This window comes from Pantherophis guttatus, chromosome 1 (assembly GCF_059756535.1).
Source record: "Pantherophis guttatus breed Tessera chromosome 1, ASM5975653v1, whole genome shotgun sequence".
Taxonomy (NCBI): domain Eukaryota; kingdom Metazoa; phylum Chordata; class Lepidosauria; order Squamata; family Colubridae; genus Pantherophis; species Pantherophis guttatus.
The window spans coordinates 25,258,727-25,279,455 of NC_142063.1; positions in this window are offsets into that span (position 1 = coordinate 25,258,727).

Genomic DNA, 20,729 nt, shown 5'->3' on the forward strand with positions numbered 1-20,729 from the left:
CTTATTGGCATTATTTGTTCAAGGAAGGAAATCATTTAGAGGCACAGTGGCACTTTCACTAGTTACCATTAACACTGTGCTGAAATCTGCTTTGCAATTTCTCAGAAGTTTTCTCGCCTGGCAAAAGAGTGTCAGATTCTGCCTTATTCTCAGGATGCTTGAAAATTTCTTTCTTTTTTTTTTTTCTCTTAACAGTCTTTTTCAGCTGGCTTTATTGCTAGAGTTGGCAGAATGTGTTATTTAGATAATTGTTTTCTTTACTTTCTATCCATCCACCTACAGTATCATCTATCATGTGTCATCTATACCTATCTATCTATCTATCTGTCTGTCTGTCTGTCTGTCTGTCTGTCTGTCTGTCCGTCCATCCGTCTGTCTGTCTCCCTACATACCTACCATCCATCCATCCATCCATCCATCCATCCATCCATCGTATCTATCGTATCTATCGTATCTATCGTATCTATCTATCTATCTATCTATCTATCTATCTATCTATCTATCTATCTATCTACCTACCTACCTACCTACCTATCATCTAGCTATCTTGCTATCTTTCTATCTCGCTATCTCTCGCTATCATCTCTCTAGCTATCATCTATCCATCTAAACTGTCTAATCTGTCTAATCAACCTATCTAATCTCTTTAATCTATCTGTCTAATCTATCATCATCCATCCATCCATCCATCCATTATCTCACTACTTCATGGCTCTGAAGCCCTTCTGGCTATCTCCAATTCCCAAATTTGGACAGCCCAGCAAGAGATGATTCCCCTAGAAGTTGTCCTTTGGGGTTTAATTGAAATATGAAAAGCAGTAGAAAATCACCTAAATTATCTTCTCCTCTAAAATACATTTTGAAAGCATATCATCTGTCATCCATCTGAATGAAATGGAAGGAGGTGCTTAATTCCTCCTACATACCATGTCAGTTCAGCTGCTGTTATCCAGCTATTTTCTGAAAATCAATCCTTTAACCCAGGAAGTTTACAAGGTTCCAGAAATGATCCAGTCACAAAACAGGCCTTTATTATCTGGAACACCAGTCCAAAACATAGTGAACACCAGTCCAAAACTTCCTGTTTCAGAAGATTAACCTCTGGAAAAATACTAGACCAGTGATGGCTAACCTTTTAGCCATCGCGTGCCAAAAACAGGAGGAGTGGGGGGGGTTGTACCCGCACGTGCCCACACCATAATTCTATGTGCCCTGCCTCCTGCGCATGTGCGCATTACCCCCCCCCCCCGTACTCCCCCCGCTTTAGGCAAGCCATGGCAGCCTCTCTAGGAGCCTGGGGAGGGCAAAAATGGCCTCCTCCTCCCCCCCTGGAGGCCCTCCAGAGGCCAGAAATAGCCTGTTTGCCGACTTCCGGTGGGACCGGAAGGCCTGTTTTTTGCTCTCCCCAGACTCCAGAGCCTCTCTAGGAACCTGGGGACAGCGAAAAATGGGCCTTCCCCACCCGCCCAGGCTCTCCGGAGGCAGGAAACAGCCTGTTTCCCTACTTCTGGTGGGCCCAGAAGGCCTGAAAATCAGCTGGAGCTGAGCTCACATGCCCACCGATATGGTTCCGTGTGCCACCTGTGTCATGCATGCCATAGGTTCGCCATCATGGTACTAAACCATCTAGAATAATATGACTTTGCACCCATCTGTTGCTTTAGTTCTCATTGATCCCCTATCATGGGTGAGGTTTTGTGGCTGACGTAGATACTTTTTTTTCCAGGAGCTATTTTAAGTTACACAAATATTTATTTATTTGTTTAAGAGATTTACACAGCTATCTTACTTAAACAATTGCTTAGACTTCAGACAACAAGTAGTGAACAAGAAACAGAATGTGTTAGCAATTTATCAAGGATGACTCAGAACATGGAAGGAACGCATTGTTTTATTAAAAATTCCAGTGTTTACCATATAAGAACAAGCAACGGAATGAAAACAGATATAAGCAAAAAAATAAATAAATCAAATTTATCACAATACAATTCACAATCCTACTCCCAACTCTAATGATTAATAAAGGGTTGTCTTACTTCTAAGTTTCCTGAAAAGATTAATCTCTCAGGAAAACATCCTAAGAGCTGTGGTGTTAGAGTGGTTAGAATGTAGTATTGCAGGCTGACTCTGCTCGCTGCCAGGCGTTTGATCCTGACCAGCTCCAAGTTGACTCGCCTTCCATCCTTCCGAGGACAGTAAAAAGAGGACTGAGTTTGTTGGGAGTAATAAGCTGACTCTGTAAACCACTTAGAGAATGCTGTAAACTACTATGAAGCAGTGTGCTATTGATATTGCTACCTTATCAGTCATTCTTTGTAAGGATGTTTTTGAAATCCCTTTGAAACCTACCAAAGAAAATATTCATGTGTGTGTTTGTGGTGTGTGTGTGTGTGTGTGCGTGCGTGCGTGCATGTGTGTGTGTGTGAATATTCCTTAAAAGGTGAACACCTATTTATTTATTTATTTATTTATTTATTTATTTATTTATTTATTTATTTATTTAATACATTTATTTGGCCACCCAACTTATATGGTGACTCTGCAGCATACAACATTAAAAATAAACAATATAAAAACTCCAGAACTCCTCCCCACAGCAACAGCGACAAACAGAATCCTATAAGCCACTTGATCAGCTCTGAATCACCTTGGGGTCTCCAGACCTGATGACAAAACTATGTCTTCAGGATCTTCTGGAAATGTAGCAAGGAAGGAAACAACCTTATTTCCAGGGCAATGGTATTCCACTGAGAGGAAGCCACTACAGAGAAGGCCCTTCTTCTATGACCTACAAAAAAAAAATGCATTGCCTTCCTGCTCTGGTGGGCTGGGTAAATGTATCATTTCTTTTTCTGATTTTTACCCCCCACCCTCAAGACCATGGGTGAAATGCTTCCAGTTCAGACCAGATCGCCCAATCAGGTAGCGATGACGGTGGGTGGTTCAGAGAACCGGTAGCAAAAATAAAGCTAAAGCACTGTTATTAACATCTGCTGCTTGCAATTACTGCAAGTTGAAATCTCACCAGGCTCAAGGTTGACTCAGCCTTCCATCCTTTCAAAGGTAGGTAAAATGAGGACCCAGATTGTGGGGGAAATAAACTGACTTTGTATAAATATACAAAAGTATGAAGGCTATTGCTTAACGCATTGTAAGCCGCCCTGAGTCTCCGGAGAAGGGCGGCATATAAATTAAAGCAAAAAAAAAAAAAACCATCCCTCCCCCTCCCCATGCACAGCTGAGCCACACGATCATCAGAGGCTTTTTTTTTTTTAACCTTTTAAAAGCATTTTTTTCTACAACCTCTTCGGCCGCACTTCACATTTGGTGCGTGGTGCGCACTGCGCATGCGCAGCCAGCAAACCGGTAGTAAACCGGTTCAGATTTCACCACTGCTCAAGACTATGGGAGAGAAAGGAATGAAAATTTCAAAAGAGGCACAGTTGCTAAAGTGGCCCTGTTGAAAACACATCCTCTCTGAGGTAAGTTTTTCACATACCAGGCAATGGTGGTATTCAGCCGGTTCGGACCAGTTCAGGCAAACCTGTAGTGATGACCTGCAGGTGGGCCCGCCTCTCTGCCCCTCCGCCCCTCCGCCCCTCCGCCCCTCCGCCCCTCCGCCCTGGTGCTATGCTGTCCTATTTAGCCACATTTTCTAAGCCACGTGCATGCGTGCAAGCCACGTGTGTGAGCAAAGCGCATGTGTGGAAGGAGCGCACTCACATTTTTGGTGCACGGTGAACCGGTGGTAAAATTATGTGAAACCCACCTCTGATGCCAGGCTTGTTTTGAACTAAATCTAACTCCCTTTAGGTAAGTTAAGTGGGATGTTTCTGTGGGTTCAGGAAACTTCACAAGACACTCATGCACATAGACACACATGAACAGGTGAGATAAGTGCATCTTGCAAACATTAAACATTTGACTACCAACCCTGTTATTCTATGTTCCTCACATTTTAAGTACCAACAGTCTTTACATATCGCTCTTCATGTCTCCCCTGATAACATCAGTGATGGGAAACCAGCTCGGGGCCAAGGTAACACTCAACAGCTTTTCAATAAACATCAAATATTCGAGAAGTATATTGGCAATGCATTGGATAACAGCGAGTGCACATTTTCATTGCATGTGTGGAGAGAAGTTATGTACTGTCCTCTAGTTTTTATTTATATCAATAATTAATAAAACTTTACAATTTAACATATTTTAAACAATCCACAATAAAAGCTACATTGTACAGTATACTAGAAGTATCATTTCTGGGCTGTGTGACGGCAGCAACAGGATATAGAAAGATCTAATTCTTCCAATTTTTTTTGCTCCAATATAGGGCAGCCTTAATTTCTATAGCCTGGGCTATGTATAGCTTTCTTGCTTTGCTTGTTTCTTAGCTTATCCCCATAAATTTTAACATGGCAAAATTACTGCTAATGTTGGTGGCATCCTTATTACCACATCATTACTGCTGATGCTGGGATCTCTAACGTGGTTTGCTTTCCTACATAAAGTAATGATCCAACTATGTTATTGAGGGCTGTAGCTGTCAGACTCCTCTACTTAAAACTTGGCAATAAATCACAGAACTGAGAATTTACATCCTCGGTCTACTGGCTAAAAGTAGGTGCCTAAGCTAAGAAGAAGCTAACATATTGTAACCCATTTTGGCTAGATAAGAACCTTTATTTCAACAAGAATGGAACCAACCCAAATAGTTGATGGCCTACTGCTGATGTAAATTTCCATCATGTCCATGGTGGCTCAACACTAATGCTTTTCCTTCTTGCCCTTCGTATTGTTGTGACCCAGGCCCAAGTAGGTAGTAATCGACGCAAACAGTTCCAAAACAAACAGACTTTATTAGAACAGCTGAGAATTAACTCATTCTCAGCATAGTCCAAACTAAATTAAAAAAAACTCTCCATAACACAAATTCTTCAGTCTAATCACCAACCTTGGTATAATTAGGCAAACTGCCAAAGGCTTCTCTTGGCACAAGTTCAAAAGCAGAAGACGCTGGCAAGAGATAAGTGCAGCAATACTATCAATGTTGTTTTCCGACAGAGAGCCCAAGTGCCGTTGCTGGTCTTTTAAGCCTTATGGGAGGGGCCAATCATCTCTTGGCCCTACTCCCAAGTCGTCCTCTTTGCTTTAGCTGCTCTTGCCTTATGGCAGCTCTTCTCATATGTGCACTAGGAACAGGCTTCTCCTGTTCTTCTGCCTCTCTACTATCAGCCTCTGGAGGCTCTAGAGTCTGCACATCACTCCCCGATGGCCCTGGCCCCATATCTGCCTCGATGCAGAGCTCTCCTCCAGGCCTTCCCCAGCCTCCAGGCCTGGCTCATGTTCTTCCTCAGCCTCATTGCTGTCTGACTCCGCTGCCAGCTCTGCAGGCTGCTGGCGAACCACAACACCTATGAATCATATTCTTTACATCATGGGTGTCAAACTCATTGTGCCATGTTGCCGTCATGTGATGTGTTGTGACATTTTTCCCTTCGTGGAGCTGGGGTGGGTGTGTCCTGCGTGTGATGCATCCAGCCCGCAAGCCACCATTTTGACACCCCTGCTTTACTCATGAACTCAGTGGCCTTGCAACTTAGCACTTGTGGGGTGTAGATGACTATTTTGGCCTGAGAACCATTATTACTGAGCTTACTTCTCACACCAGTCATGCTTTAATTTTTTTTCATTTTTGGCTAGGATAATTCTTTTTTAAATATATATATATTATTTTTTTTTCTTTAAAAATAAAAACAAAAGAAAAATTTCCATTTTACAACAGTTCCGTATCACTATATATCCACAGTTTATGTTTTCCCCCCTACATATTCACATATTTATTTTTGTGGTTCCCATATTCCTCATATATTATATATACTACTCCTCACTTATTATACATACTATTATATCCATATGTTACTTTACATATATTTTATATTTAATATCATTTGTTGATGCTTCCTGATTTCTAGATCATCTCTGTTGTGTGTTTTCTTGTTTGTTATTCCTGTCCTCTAACCATTTGTACCATTTTTCCCATATTAAGTAATATTCCATTTCATCTTTTCCTTTTATTTCTTTCGTCAATTTATCCATCTCCGCACAGTCCAAAATTTTCCTTATCACCTCTTCATCTTTTGGTATGACATTATTTTTCCAATTTTGGGCATAGGTTATCTGGCTAGGATAATTCTTGATGTCTTTATAAATATGGATACCAGTGATGGCTTGCTCCCGGTTTGGCCCGGTTCGGCCGAGCCAGTAGCGGTGATGATGTGACGTCACCGAACTGGTTCTCTTTGTTTGGGAGCTGGGCCCTCCTGCCCGCCCCCGCGTTATTCCTACCTTTATTTCTTCTTTTTTAGCCCAGCTGATAGGTGCGGCAGAGTGGATTGCTGCACCTCAGCTGGGCAGATACCTAACGCACTTGCGCGCAAAGCACGTGCACAAAGAGAATCGGTGGTAATGCCGGTTGGAACCCACCACTGATGGATACCATACCATTTAGTCTGGATTTCATTAAGATTTTGCAGACAACAACTTCCACAGCAAATTGCAGTGGCACTCTGATTACCCAACAATGATGCCACTATGCAAATGCTTTCATCAAGTAGCCTCATCTCAGTGGCTTTCAGAAGTATGCAGGTTATGGCATGCCCATAATAACATCACCTCACACATCATCATTTTCTCCTGTCTTGACCCACCCTTGGGCATCCATAATTGCAGAAAAGAATGTCGCTCATTAAATGCCCTCATGAACAAGTTGCAGAAGACTTGTTGCAGAATCCCAAAAGGAAACTCAGCATGGGTCTTCCTTTTTTTAGGGCACAGCCATCTGTTGGTTGGTGTTTGAGTAGCTCTGGCAAGCAGCTGAATTGCATTGGGCTGGTCTTATTTCTCAGACAGACTGAAATTGGAGGCCAGTGTTTATAATGCAACAAATGAAAAATTGATACAAACGGGAACTCTTAAATTTAAATCTAATAATACCAAAATCTATGAACTGAGTGATTAGCAGGCAAGACCAAGCTGAATGTTTCTCTATCCATTCATTGTTTATTTTCCTCTCGTGAAAGCTCCTGAAAATTTTTATTTTACTTTGTGTGAAAGGTTCAGAAGTTTCAAAATTCTAGACCTCAGTATTTAGGGCATCTCAGAGGGAATCATAACTGCAACAATGTGGGCTGTTTTTTTAATGAAAGTTTCCATTTTCTGCATTCTATTAGAATGACACATTAGAGTCATGCTGTAAAAATAAAATGGCAACTAACTGGATCACCCAAGAAACCCCATTACCATGGGAAAAAGATAACTGCTTTAATGAATACCCTAGTGAATATTTTGGAAATGTTGTTTTTTTCCCTTTTAACAAAGGAAGAATTTTGGTAACATAAGGTTTGCTAAAACCACTGGGAAGAAAGCATTAGAGCAGAATGCATCACAATAAGTAATTCCTGGTCCCTGGCTTCTCTAGAGCAGAGATAAAAATGCTTATTGGTCAGGTGGTTTGAGAGACAAAGAGATCTGTACTGCTCCATGTGGCACATTCTGTTAGGAGCTGTCCGTCCTTGATTTCCTTGTGCACAGGAGATAGGGAGGCTGAGCTAAGCAGGAGAGATAAAATACTGTAATAATCAAGAACACTGATCCCAGAGAGGATTTGAGTGAAGGTTGATAGAAGGATTTATAACCAAAAAAAGATTATGGAAGTAGACGTCTAACTTATTAGCCAGGCAATAATATAAGAGGGAAAGTAAAAGAAGTGAGAAAATATCTATCAACCTTCTGATTTTTCAAAATGTTTTGATCTGTCTATAGTTGCAGTAGAGAAATAAAGAAACAAATAGGTCCAGGCAAGGACACCATGAGTTCAGTATAAGCACTGTAGCCCTACCCTGTTTTCCCCAAAATAAGACATCCCCTGATAATCAGTCCAATTGGGCTTTTGAGCGCATGGAAATAAGGCCAAGCACTTATTTCAGGGTTCAAAAAAATATAAAACAGGGTCTTATTTTTGGGAAAACATGGTAATTGGTTCTTACGTGCTTATAGTGAGGAACAGAAGGAAGGAGACATACCCACACTCTGTCACTTGTATTCCCTTGAATGTCAGGTATGAGAGCTTATCACATTAGGTGGGTATCAGGTGCAAGCATCCAGAGCCATTTGTGAATAGCCAAAGTCTGTAACTTCATTGTTTACCACCAATGTTACAAGAATCTCACCAGATTGCTTGCCTTCCATGGGAACAACCAGATAAGGCTTCTTGGATCTTGGGGGAGGTCAAGCTTATGCCACTTGTAGCTGCACAATGACTCCAAGCTTGATCCTCACCTGATCCCTTCTTCCAACCCATCTGGCATTTTCCAACATGGTAACACTGGCAGAGAAGAGCAAGGAAACTAGGATTCATTGATAAATCTGAAAGAGATTGAATGTCCTCCATAGTAATGAAATGAAGGTCATAGCAGGATTAAAACTGAATTGAAGACAAACTAAAAATTTTCAGATTTGGGGTGTAGTATTATGTTTGACTGACTGAGCTATTTTCCAAATCAAGCCAGGAACAGGAAAGGTTAGCTATAACTATCACACAATTCTTGTTTGTTGGCAACAGCATCAAACTATTGAAAGAATGTTGCTGTTTTATTTTATTTATTTAGATTCCATAGATCCCTTCCAATCACTGGAACAGTTTATCATTCTACCATACATAATCAAGATTAAAACAACCTCCCAAATATAACCCAAATAAAAACAGACAGTTACATTAACAAATTAATAGCAAAATATTCTATGCTGAGGATTCATAAATATTAATCTAATTGGTATCACATGGGGGAGGAATCTCTCTTAATTGCTCTGTCCTTCAAAAGTTTGCTGAAATAACCAGGTTTTGTATGCTTTCCTGAATCTTAAAATCAGTAATTTTAAGGCAGGGCTGATCTCTGGAAAGATGTTGTTCCTGAGAAGGTCACAGGAATTAAGAAGGGCTGCCTCCAAGAACCTTGCAGAGAATGTGTTCATTAAATAAATAAGATAAAAATTAAGATGTGTGAGTATGCCATTTGTAAAAACAAGTAAGACAAATAAAATATCATAAAGGGCTCAGCAGGGAAGTTGCTATTCCATTGCCTTCTTAGCACCATCACCCCTCTCTCCAAAAATCTTGTAGATGACATTCTTTAAAAGAAGAAATCAGAGGTCCCTCTTCTATTAGGGATGTTGGCATTTTCCTTATGTTGTATTTACTTTATGGTCTTGTTTGGTGGATTTGCATTGGCTTGTTTTCTGTTTGTTTGTGTTTCTTTGCAGAATCTTGCAGGATTTTGATGCTCAAGTAGTTCAGCTTTTTTCAGATGTTCAATGATCACAGAATGGAGAAGAAGAGAAGAGGCATACTCCTCTGTTAAAATATCCAAAGAAAAGCAAAAATTACTACTTTCCTGGGCCCCTTCAAGTCTTCCAAATTTTTCAGGACTTCAGGGAATTAAATATTTATCAAACAGTTTAGGTCTTCAAAATTGTTTCTTTGCTTTTGTGAGGATAGAAATTAGAAGGTAAGGAACATGCTTCATTTTGTCATTGACTTATCCTTTGGTCTTCCTTTTCTCATCTCTATGTCATGAAGAAGGATGCCCAAGAGCTTCCATTGTTAAAAGTTGCATCCCTTTGCCTCAAAGTGAGTTAACTTTTCAAAATGGCCAAGCAATCTGAACAACATTACCAGGTGGGAAAGAAGAATTTAAAATATCTCTCAGGCTAAGAAGATAGATCAGAGATAGAAAGTACAAAAATGAATAATTCTAAGAGTAGAAATAGCAATAGCACTTAGTCTTATAGGCCACTCCATAGTGCTTTGCAGCACTCTTTAAGTGGTTTACAGAGTCAGCATATTGCCCCCAACAATCTGGGTCCTCATTTTATCAACCTCAGAAGGATGCAAGGCTGAATCAACCTTGAGCTGGTCAGGATCGAACTCCTGGCTGTGGGCAGAGTTAGTCTGCAATGCTGCATTCTAACCATGGCATTGTGATGGCTCATAATTCTAGGGTTGAAGAGTAAAAAAAAATTTTTTACTTGCTTACAACTTGTGTTTTTAGACCAGTGATGAGCAACCTGAAGCAGCCATATAGCCTAAAACCTTTTCTAGCTTTCTCAAAGCTCTTCCAAAACATGATTGTAGAAAACAGAAAAGTTTCCTACCATTCTGAATCTGAAAATTACTGAAAACTATTCTAGGTTGAGCACAAAGAAGAGTATAATTACCATAATCTGGGGAGAAATCATAGACTTAAGATCCACTATTATCAATATACAAATGCTACAAGCCAAAAGATACATGAAGGTTTGGAGTTTGTATGGAACTGGACAGGATAAAACAGGTTATATCTGAATCCCAGCAAAACACAGTTGTGAGCAATTTCATCTTTTGCTTTTAATAGTTGCACTCCACTTAGAAAATACAAATTTCAGGGCCTCACCTGGATTCATGGCTCCTGCTGCAAGACATGACAACATGAAGCTGATGTCTTTGGTCAATTTCAGCAGGTCTTTCAGTTGCATCTGTCCTATGACTAGGAGGTGTGAAAGGCAGTGACTCATATCTTTCTCATGTCTCAGTTAGACTAATGCAATTTTCTCTACATGTGGCTGACCTTGGACAACCCAGAATCTGCAGTTGGAACAGAATGCAACCCTTTAGCTGCTGTTTGGTGCTAGCCAATTCTATACAATATGTTTGGTAAAAGCTAGGCTGGTTGATTATAATCTCCCAGGCCAAACTGAAGCTGCTGGTTGCTACCTATAAATCCCTAAGTGGTGTGGCCTTTGTTATTTTAAGGACCATGTTTTCTGGGTAGAATCTCCTCATCCTACATGACCTGAATGAGAGAGAAGGCTGTAGGTATCCATCCCTAGAGTTATTGTGACAGCCCCCTCACTTTGGAACAGCTGATTCTATGAGGCCAGGATAGCCACCATTTATTTAAATTTTTAGGAAACTGTTGAACATTGTTTGTCCTTTGAAGGAGAGAGCCTTGTGGAAGACAACAGATTTTGTTTTAAAGATTGCTATGATTTTAATGTTGATGGATTTTTATGGATGCTTTTAATTTTAAGCTGCCTAAGTCATTTGAGGTTGTAGCACACAAAATATTGTTTTATTTAACTGAGATTTTAAGTAAATAAACCGCAACTCCAGCTAGGAAATAAAAAAAAAAGCTGAGCCAGTACACATGGGTGATAGAAATCTGATTTGCATTATCATTCCATAAATAGCAATAGCGCTTAGACTTATATACCGCTTCACAATGCTTTACAGCCCTCTCTAAGTGGTTTACAGAGTCAGCATATTGCCCCCAACAATCTGGATCCTCATTTTACCCACCTTGGAAGGATGGAAGGCTGAGTCAACCTTGAGACGGTGAGATTTGAACTGCCAAACTGCAGCTAGCAAGTCAGCTGAAGTAGCCTGCAGTACTGCACTCTAACCACTGCGCCACCTCGGCTCTATTATAATGTGGCTCTAAACTCTCTCAAAACACTATTAAATACAAACCTCTCCCACCAAAAGGTTGCCCACCCCTGTTTATATTAACACTACCACTTGAAACTTAAAAAGCTCTTTGAAACAAATTAAAATTTATAAGTGGGTTCTACTCCTTTAGAGCATCCCAGGTAGCTAACTCTCCCATTCATCTTTCTGTATTTTTTATTAATTTGTTTGAAAGACCTACCCTTGTGTAGACCGGAATATGGCAAGGTATTTGGAGGGGGGGAATGTTGACATACTCCTCCTACCCTGTTTCCCCCAAAATAAGACATCCCCTGATAATAAGCCCAATCAGGCTTTTGAACGCATGGCAATAAGGCTAAGTGCTTATTTCAGGGTTCAAAAAAATATAAGACAGGGTCTTATTTTGGGGAAAACACGGTATCTGATGGTATCTCTAAGAAAGAAAGCCTTTATCTTGGCTTACCCAGTAGCTCACTGATCCCTGCAAATATGTGGTTAAAGAAGATGATAATTGGGTGTCACCACCTTGCTTAGATAGATGATAGATAGATAGATAGATAGATAGATAGATAGATAGATAGATAGATAGATAGATTATGTAGGTGATAGATAGATATGATACAGACAGAGACAGGGATATAGAGATATAAAAAGGTAAAGGTAAAGGTTCCCCTCGCACATATGTGCTAGTCATTCCCGGCTCTAAGGGGCAGTGCTCATCTCTGTTTCAAAGCCAAAGAGCCAGAGCTGTCCGAAGACGTCTCCATGGTAATGTGGCCGGCATGACTAAATGACAAGCTCAGCATCTTAGCCACTGAGCCACCGCGTCCCTCCTATAGAGATATTTATATATATATATATATATATATATATATATATATATATATATATATATATATATATATATATATATATATAAAGATATGTTATTTATATCTCCATGGTGCTTTGGATGCTGCTGAATTACAAATAGATTCCAAGAGTCTCTGCTGACATGATGTTGGAGTCCAGCAAGAACTGGAGACCTATATATTCCCTATATATTCTCCCTTCCTTTTTCTTATCTGAATCTCCCTGTAAATCATAGGTCTAGTTATTTCATCAATACATGGCAAACTCACTTCTAGACTTTTTTGAGAGAGAGAAAATACATGTGCATGTAATATTTCTTTTTTTTTTTTCCTGGAATGGCCAACTTTTATCCTTTATCTTATTTGAACACTACTCATTTGACAGGTTCATGAGCCTTACCAAGCTGATTCAGCAGGATGCCACCTGCCAGAGGCAGAGCTCACCTAATCACAAATTAATATCCTTTCTGGCCCACTCACCCAGACCACGATAGAATTGCCCTCTTCATTTTCTCGCAGTAATCCTTATTTGCCTATTTTTCTAAAGCAACTGCTTGATGTTTCTTGCCGAATTCTCTTTTCCTCTCTATCATTCCTTGTCAGTCTGCCCTCCAGAATTTGCTTTAATTATATTTTCTGCAGGCTTTTGATAAAGCAGGTCTCATTTTCTCCCTCTCAAGATGAGACGTAGAAGACCATCATTACTTCTCTCTTCTCTTATGTCTCCAGTGGAAACAGCAAAACAAAATCTGCAGAAAAACCCTTTTGTTTCATTCCTGTGCATTCACTGACAATATTTCATATTTAATTCAGAAGGAGGACAGGCACTGGGAACAGCCCTGTTCCTAGAGGACACTTTAGCTTTGGTTCCCATTTAGAATGGGAATCCTGACTAACAAACTTTGACTAACTGAATCTTGACTAATGAATCTTCAGAAAGCAGCTACAACTGGAAATGTCAACTTTCTGTAGTTTTAACTGTTCACTTCCACAACAAGGTTACCGTTGTCTTCTGAGAAGCTGACAAGGCAAAACAATCCCTACTTCCTTGATTGTGCAGTGGCAAGCTTGCAGTTTCTAAATCCATGACTTGGTAAAGATAAAGGTTCCCCTTGCACATATGTGCTACTTGTTTCCAACTCTAGGGCGCGGTGCTCATCTCCGTTTCAAAGCCGAAGAGCCAGCGCTGTTCGAAGACATCTCTGTGGTCATGTGGCCGGCATGACTAAATGCCAAAGGCGCACGGAATGCTGTTACCTTCCCACCAAAGGTGGTCCCTATGTTTCTACTTGCATTTTTTATGTGCTTTTGAATTGCTAGGTTGGCAGAAGCTGGGACAAGTAATGGGAGCTCACCCCGTTATGCGGCACTAGGGATTCAAACCACTGAACTGCTGACCTTTTGATCAACAAGCTCAGCGTCATAGCCACTGAGCCACCACATCCCTTATGACTCAGTACAAGATGCATTTAAAACATGCATACACTCAAGCAAATACTTCCTGCCAATACCAATAACAACAGCAGTTAGACTTATATACCATCCATGGTGCTATCTGTACTGAGTTTACAGAGTCAATGTATTGCCATCAGCAATCTGGATCCTCATTTTACTGACCTCGGAAGGATGGAAAGCTGAGTCAACCTTTAACTGGTCAGGATCGAACGCCTGGCAGTGGGCAGAGTTAGCCTCTGCTACTGCGTTCTAACCACTGCACCACCACAGCTCATCTGTTTTATCCCCCCCCCTTTTTTTTTGAAGAACTATATCTCAGGTTGGTGTAGAACAGGGGTATGAAACCTTGGGAACTTTAAGACTTGTGGACTAGAATATTAGAAGAGTTCATCATTTGGGGCAGAGAAACATTGCAACTGCAGCCCTTATGGTATAGAAAATGGAATCAGATAATAATGATGGTGATGTGTAAGACACTATACTGATTCTCATTGTAAACTGTGAAAGTGAAGTACCCTTCAGTCATTTAGTGCTCATGCACCATGCGCATGATCAACAGCAGAAATAGAATAGAATAGAATAGAATAGAATAGAATAGAATAGAATAGAATAGAATAGAATAGAATAGAATAGAATAGAATAGAATAACAGAGGTGAAAGGGACCTTGGAGGTCTTCTAGTCCAACCTCCTGCTTAGGCAGGAACCCCTATACTAGGGTGTGCAACCTTAAACACTCGAAGAGCCATTTGGACCAATTTCCCACAGAAAAGAAAACACCGGGAGCCACAAAACCCTTCCCGTGCCTGACTATTTCTTGAGCGGCCACAAAACTAGCATATATAATTGAATTAAATGTTCTGTTTTCTTCTGAAACTTTTTTTTTCTTGGATTTATCCATGGTTGGCCTACTGGGGGTTGAAAAGCTCAATAAATCACGTGCCGGCAGGTGTCACACATTAGTGGTTGTGACACATATTTTGAGTGACAGGGAGCCACAGCAGAGGGGTGAAAGAGCCACATGTGGCTCCAGGGCCGCAGGTTGCTGACCCCTGCCCTATACCATTTCAGACAAATGGTTCTCCAATCTCTTCTTAAAAGTGATTAAAAGTCAGCAAGGCAGTACGCTTTAAGATGTGTATGTCTGTATAAGTTTTATTGGTTAAGGCACCAGGCTAGAAATTGTAAGGCCATAAGTTCTAGACTTATAGAGCCGAAGTGGCGCAGTGGTTAGAGTGCAGTACTGCAGCTACTTCAGCTGACTGCTAGTTCAGCAGATCAGCAGATCAAATCTCACCGGCTCAAGGTTGACTCAGCCTTCCATCCTTCTGAGGTGGGTAAAATGAGGACCCAGATTGTTGGGGGCAATATGCTATTTAGTATACTGTCGATTGTTGTAAGCCGCCCAGAGGCCTCAGAGAGTGGGCAGCATAGAAATATGATTAATAAAATAATTAATAAATAAAACTTGACTTTGGTACAAATCCAGCTGGGTGACCTTGATCTAGTCACTCTCAGCCATAAGAAAAAGTAGGCAATGGCAAACTACTTCTCGAAAATGTTATAGGGACTTGTCCAAGCACTTGTCAGAATTCAACACTGACTCAAAGGCACACAATACAAACATAGGCATACTCACATAAGACAGGAAATACAAATATTTAAGTATTGCTGAAATCTCAGAAGATACCCAAATCTCCTATAAAAATTCAGTATTCAGGACAGAATTTCAGGCAAGAATGCCATGTTATCTCATGGAAGAGAAATTGTCAAAACCTCAAGAATTTGGAACCATTTTATTTACTGGCTTATTGGTATTATCCATGCCACTGCCGTGATCTACTGCCTTTGGCCCCATCCCTCTTGTTTTGGCCCTGAGATGGATACTGCCTGCCTATAGTTTATGAGTAGTATGACGGCTCAGGGATGTCACCACTGTGGGCAGGAACATTGTTTTCTTGATAAGGTGGGGTTCAGTTTATTTTGGCTCAATTAAGCTCAACTCAACTTGATTCTGTTTGTTTTGCTCTGTTTTGGTGTATTAAACAAAAACATTTTTTTTTTGCACCTGTATTTTTAGTAAGTAAACACACAAACAGAAAACACCAAAGGAAAGGGAAAGGGAGAAGGAGAGGGAAAGGGAGAGGGATACGTAGATAAAATGACTGGCAGTTCTGTAGTTTGCCAAAAATATGGCAAGAGGTTTGCAAGGAGGTTTGGAAACCACAAGAACCTGGCGAGATCTCACATTCACTGATAGTATCTCTTTTAAGAAGACACTTTTTACTGCTGGAAAGTGGGGCAGCAGTCTTGCATTCCTACTATGAGAAATTGCACCGCTCTACAAAGTTCTTGTGGGCTATTTCTCCTCCCTTTTTAAAACCAGAGTTTAGTTATCCTGCTTTGGCTATAGAAACAGCCATTTTGTTGCTTGACAATCCCCATTTTCAGCTCAGCGGCTGAGGAACTGGCTACATGGGTTAAAGCAGCAGGTGTAGACTCAACTTATAATGAGTTATGGAAATCCTGTCACCAGCTCATTTTGTGGAAATTAATTTAACTTATTACCTACCTCTTTTTCATGTTCCCTCACAGACAGAACTATCGCTTTTTGACAGAGCACCCCACTGTGTTCTTACATCCCTCAATAACAATGCACTCCCTTCTGGGGGAAAAGTGATTTACTTTCATTTAAAACCACAGAGAAATGCTGAGGACTCTCTTCAAAACAGCACGAATCAGAGGCAAGAGGGGAACACAACTAGAGATTGTAGTACCCATCCAAAATCTTAGTTTCCTTCTTCCTCTTGGAAGTTTGCATTTACACTACATTCACTGCTTAAAATCTTCTCCCTCCTTGGATAAGAGGGAAAGCACTACCCTCTCCTTTTTTTCATGGGGTATTTTTGGGTGCAATTCGTATGATCACTGAGCTTTTCCATGCTCATTTTAATGCTGGAATTCCTTGGGTGAGAATCAAAACAACCAAAGCAAATGTCCGAAAGGTGCTTTTTTTTCAAGAGACAACTGGACTTTCTTTGAAGACGTTTTGCTCCTCATCCAAGAAGCTTCTTCAGCTCTGATTGGCTGGTAGGGGAATGGAAGGATTTATACTTCTTGCACACAGCTCAATGACCCACTAAAAGGATGCAAATGACCAGCTGTCTGCAAGGAGTATAACTCCTTCCATTTCCCCACCATCCAGTCAGAGCTGAAGAAGCTTCTGGGATGAGAAGCAAAACATCTTCAAAGAAAAAACAAGAAAGTCCAGTTGCCTCTTGAAAAAAGCATCTTTGGGACAACCATGACCTGGATGACTGAGACTCTCCATAGACAACTAAAGCAAATCAAATTTAACAAGAAAAATATATTCTGTGACATCATGGGGACTATACAGGAACATCACCCTTAAAGTGTCAAGTGCAAAAAAATCAGGACCACACATTAAGTTCCAGGTAAGAAGATTTATTGCCCAATCCTATGCAAAAGAAAAAAATGGTAAAGCACTTTGAAAAACAAGGGAAAACTGCATTAATTTTGCAAATATAAATCTTGCCTCACCATCTTTTTAGTTTTTGAAAGTATTTGACTTATAAAATAAGATAGCGTTGTCAATGTTATATACATTCATTTTCAAAAAACCTTTTATAAAATTCTTTATCAAAGGCTCTTGAGTAGTTATGAGGTAAAAGAACCTGTTCTTTTATGCCAATTAGTATACTGGTTAATTATATAGGTAGTCCTTCAGTTACTACCATTCCTTCAACAACTGTTTGAAATTATAGTAGTGCTGAATGAAGGGGCTTATGACCACTGCCCAAAATTAGGCTACTGCAGTGCTCTTATGGTAAGGTGACCAGATTTTAACATTGGTAAAGAGGGACATTGTGGGCGTGGCTTATTTTGTGGGCGTGGCTAGCTGGTCATGTGACTGGGTGGGCGTGGCTAGCTGGTCATGTGACCGGGTGGCCATGGCTATGTCTATAGGGTAAGGTGAACAGATTTTAACATTGGTAAGAAGGACACCATTGTGGGCGTGGCTTATTGTGTGGGCGTGGCTTGGAGGCCATGTGACTGGGTGGGCGTGGCTACCTGGTCATGTGACCGGGTGGCCATGGCTATGTGTATAGGGACTACTCAGAGGGCTGAAAAGTCATTTCTGACAGGTCCTCACACTTTTGACTGGTCCTCACACTTATGACCATCCTCACATTTATGCCCGTGCAGCATTCTTAACAACCATGTCACTCATTTCACAACTGCTTCTCTTCAACAAGGTGACAAGATAGGGCAAAAATGTAAAATGTGAGGACAGTCGTAAGTTCAAGGACTGGTCAAAAGTGTGAGGACCAGTCAAAAATAACTTTTTCAGCCCTCTGAGTAGTCCATATGCACAAAAGGACTAACCAGAGGGCTGAAAAAAGTCATTTCTGACAGGTCCTCGCACTTTTGACTGGTCCTCACACTTATGACCATCCTCACATTTATGCCCGTGCAGCATTCTTAACAACCATGTCACTCATTTCACAACTGCTTCTCTTCAACATGGTGACAAGATAGGGCAAAAATGTAAAATGTGAGGACAGTCGTAAGTTCGAGGACTGGTCAAAAGTGTGAGGACCAATCAAAAATAACTTTTTCAGCCCTCTGAGTAGTCCATATGCACAAAAGGACTAACCAGAGAGCTGAAAAAAGTCATTTCTGACAGGTCCTTGCACTTTTGACTGGTCCTCACACTTATGACCATCCTCACATTTATGCCCATGCAGCATTCTTAACAACCATGTCACTCATTTCACAACTGCTTCTCTTCACCATGATGATAAGATAGGGCAAAAATGTAAAATGTGAGGACAGTCATAAGTTTGAGGACTGGTCAAAAGTGTGAGAACCAGTCAAAAATAACTTTTTCAGCCCTCTGAGTAGTCCATATGCATTAAAGGATTACAGCAATAGAGAGGGATGAAGGAATGGAAATTAGAGTAGGAGTGAGGGTAAGAGAGGGAGGAAGAGAGGAGGAGAAGGAGAAAGAAAGAGGAAGTAGGGAGGAGAAAAAGAGGGTGGGGGGAAGAGAAAGTAAGAAGGAAAGAAAAGAGAGAGGTGGTAGGTTTGAGGAGAAAGATTGCTGTACAATAAAAAAGATGAAAGGGAAGAAAGCCAACCCCAAGCAAATATAAAGATATTAAGATAAAGAATGAATTGTTAAACTTTAAAGAATAAAAGAGAACAAATATGAATAAATAGCAATAATTAGAAACACACATACAAACATACAATGTATTTTCTTTGAACAGAATATTTGGCTGGTTCACAAATTTAAACAGCGTTTAGTCATTTCAATTAAATTTACAATTTCTATATTTCCTTTTTGCCATATTTATTCCTCATCTATTTTTTTAAAAAACCAATATTACCCTTCATCCTCATCTCTAATCTTAATCAAATTCAATTTTTCCCTTCTATTCTATATTATACCCCTTCCCATTGTCATCTATTTTTATATCCATCCTCACATTGGTTAATTATGTAATTATGTAATACAGTTGTTTAATACAAATTCAACATTTTAATATAAATCAATTAGTTATAAAACTATCTTTTTTGTATATTAATCAATATGAACATGAATATTCCAATTATTTCCATGCAATCCAATTTCTTACAAATCAATTTAATGTAATGAAGCGGGCTCTGATGGATGACCACTGGATAACTTTCTTTTCACTCTATTCTAAAAAGCAATGCATCCGGTTGGAAAAAGTAGAAACTCAGCCAAAATCCTTTTGGTTCCTCTAGGAGGCCTCTAAGTTGTCAGAAGAAAGGAACATTCTAATGACATACAGCTTAAAGGTTGGTTAGGTCAAGGGGATCCACATGAGTTAAAAGTTGTCCATCGTCAAAAGATAAAAGATATGCTTCAGTAATCTACAAAAAGAATTATGACTGTTTTGCAAAGAAACTCTGTAATGTCAATTAAAATTGATAAATGTATAGGACCATATGAACTGCTGACTTCAAAAGAATCCTTTGTCTAGAAGGGTATAAAACCATTGTACCTAATTCCTGTCGTTGTTCAACGCTTCATGTACAGAGCCTTGAACCTATTGCGCAATATATATAAAATCTGTCTCTGATTAACCCAAAAGTTGTGTTTGTCTTATTAAATCCACAACATTTATGGCACCCCAGATGGGACTACAAGGCAGAGAACTTTTGTTCTACCAGACAGTCTGCCTCAGCGGGAATCGACGCCTCCCCAAGGAAAATCCACTGGCCGGCCATTAGGACTCCTTTGAAGTCCATGGAGATTCAGTGAGGAGGTGCCGTAAACCCGCTGACGAAGACAGGCCAGTCAAGAATCCTTGAAGGTTGATCAGACAACAGAGACTCAACAAAAATACAAAAAAGAAAAAAAGAGAAAGAAAGAAAGAAAGAAAGAAAACAGGTAAGTATAAATTAGAGAGTTAAAGTCTCTCTGTTTAGAGGTACCTACCCATTAAAAGGGTGGAAGAGTGAGATCTGATCAATCTCCTGAGAGACCAGTTGGTGTGCTGAAGTCTCTGGAATTAAGTATTTAATTGTTGAAATTAAGTACTAAGTATTATGTGTAATCTTATGTGTGGTAAGAGAAGAACTAATTGCAGTGTTATAAATTTTCTGATAAACTGACATTCTTAAACAGCCAGAGTTTACTGTTCTTCCCTCCCGGGGTTTAGCAGGCAGTTAAAAAGGTGAAGCCTGTCTAAATGGGAAAACAGATATGATTTGATCAATTTGGTGTGATTTCTGTTAAATATATATGTATATATATAATGATAGTGTGTAAATTTGAATGGAATTTAATTGATTGTGATATGTGTGGCTGCCAGCAAAGTGAGATGATTTGTGCTTGAGGCTGTGA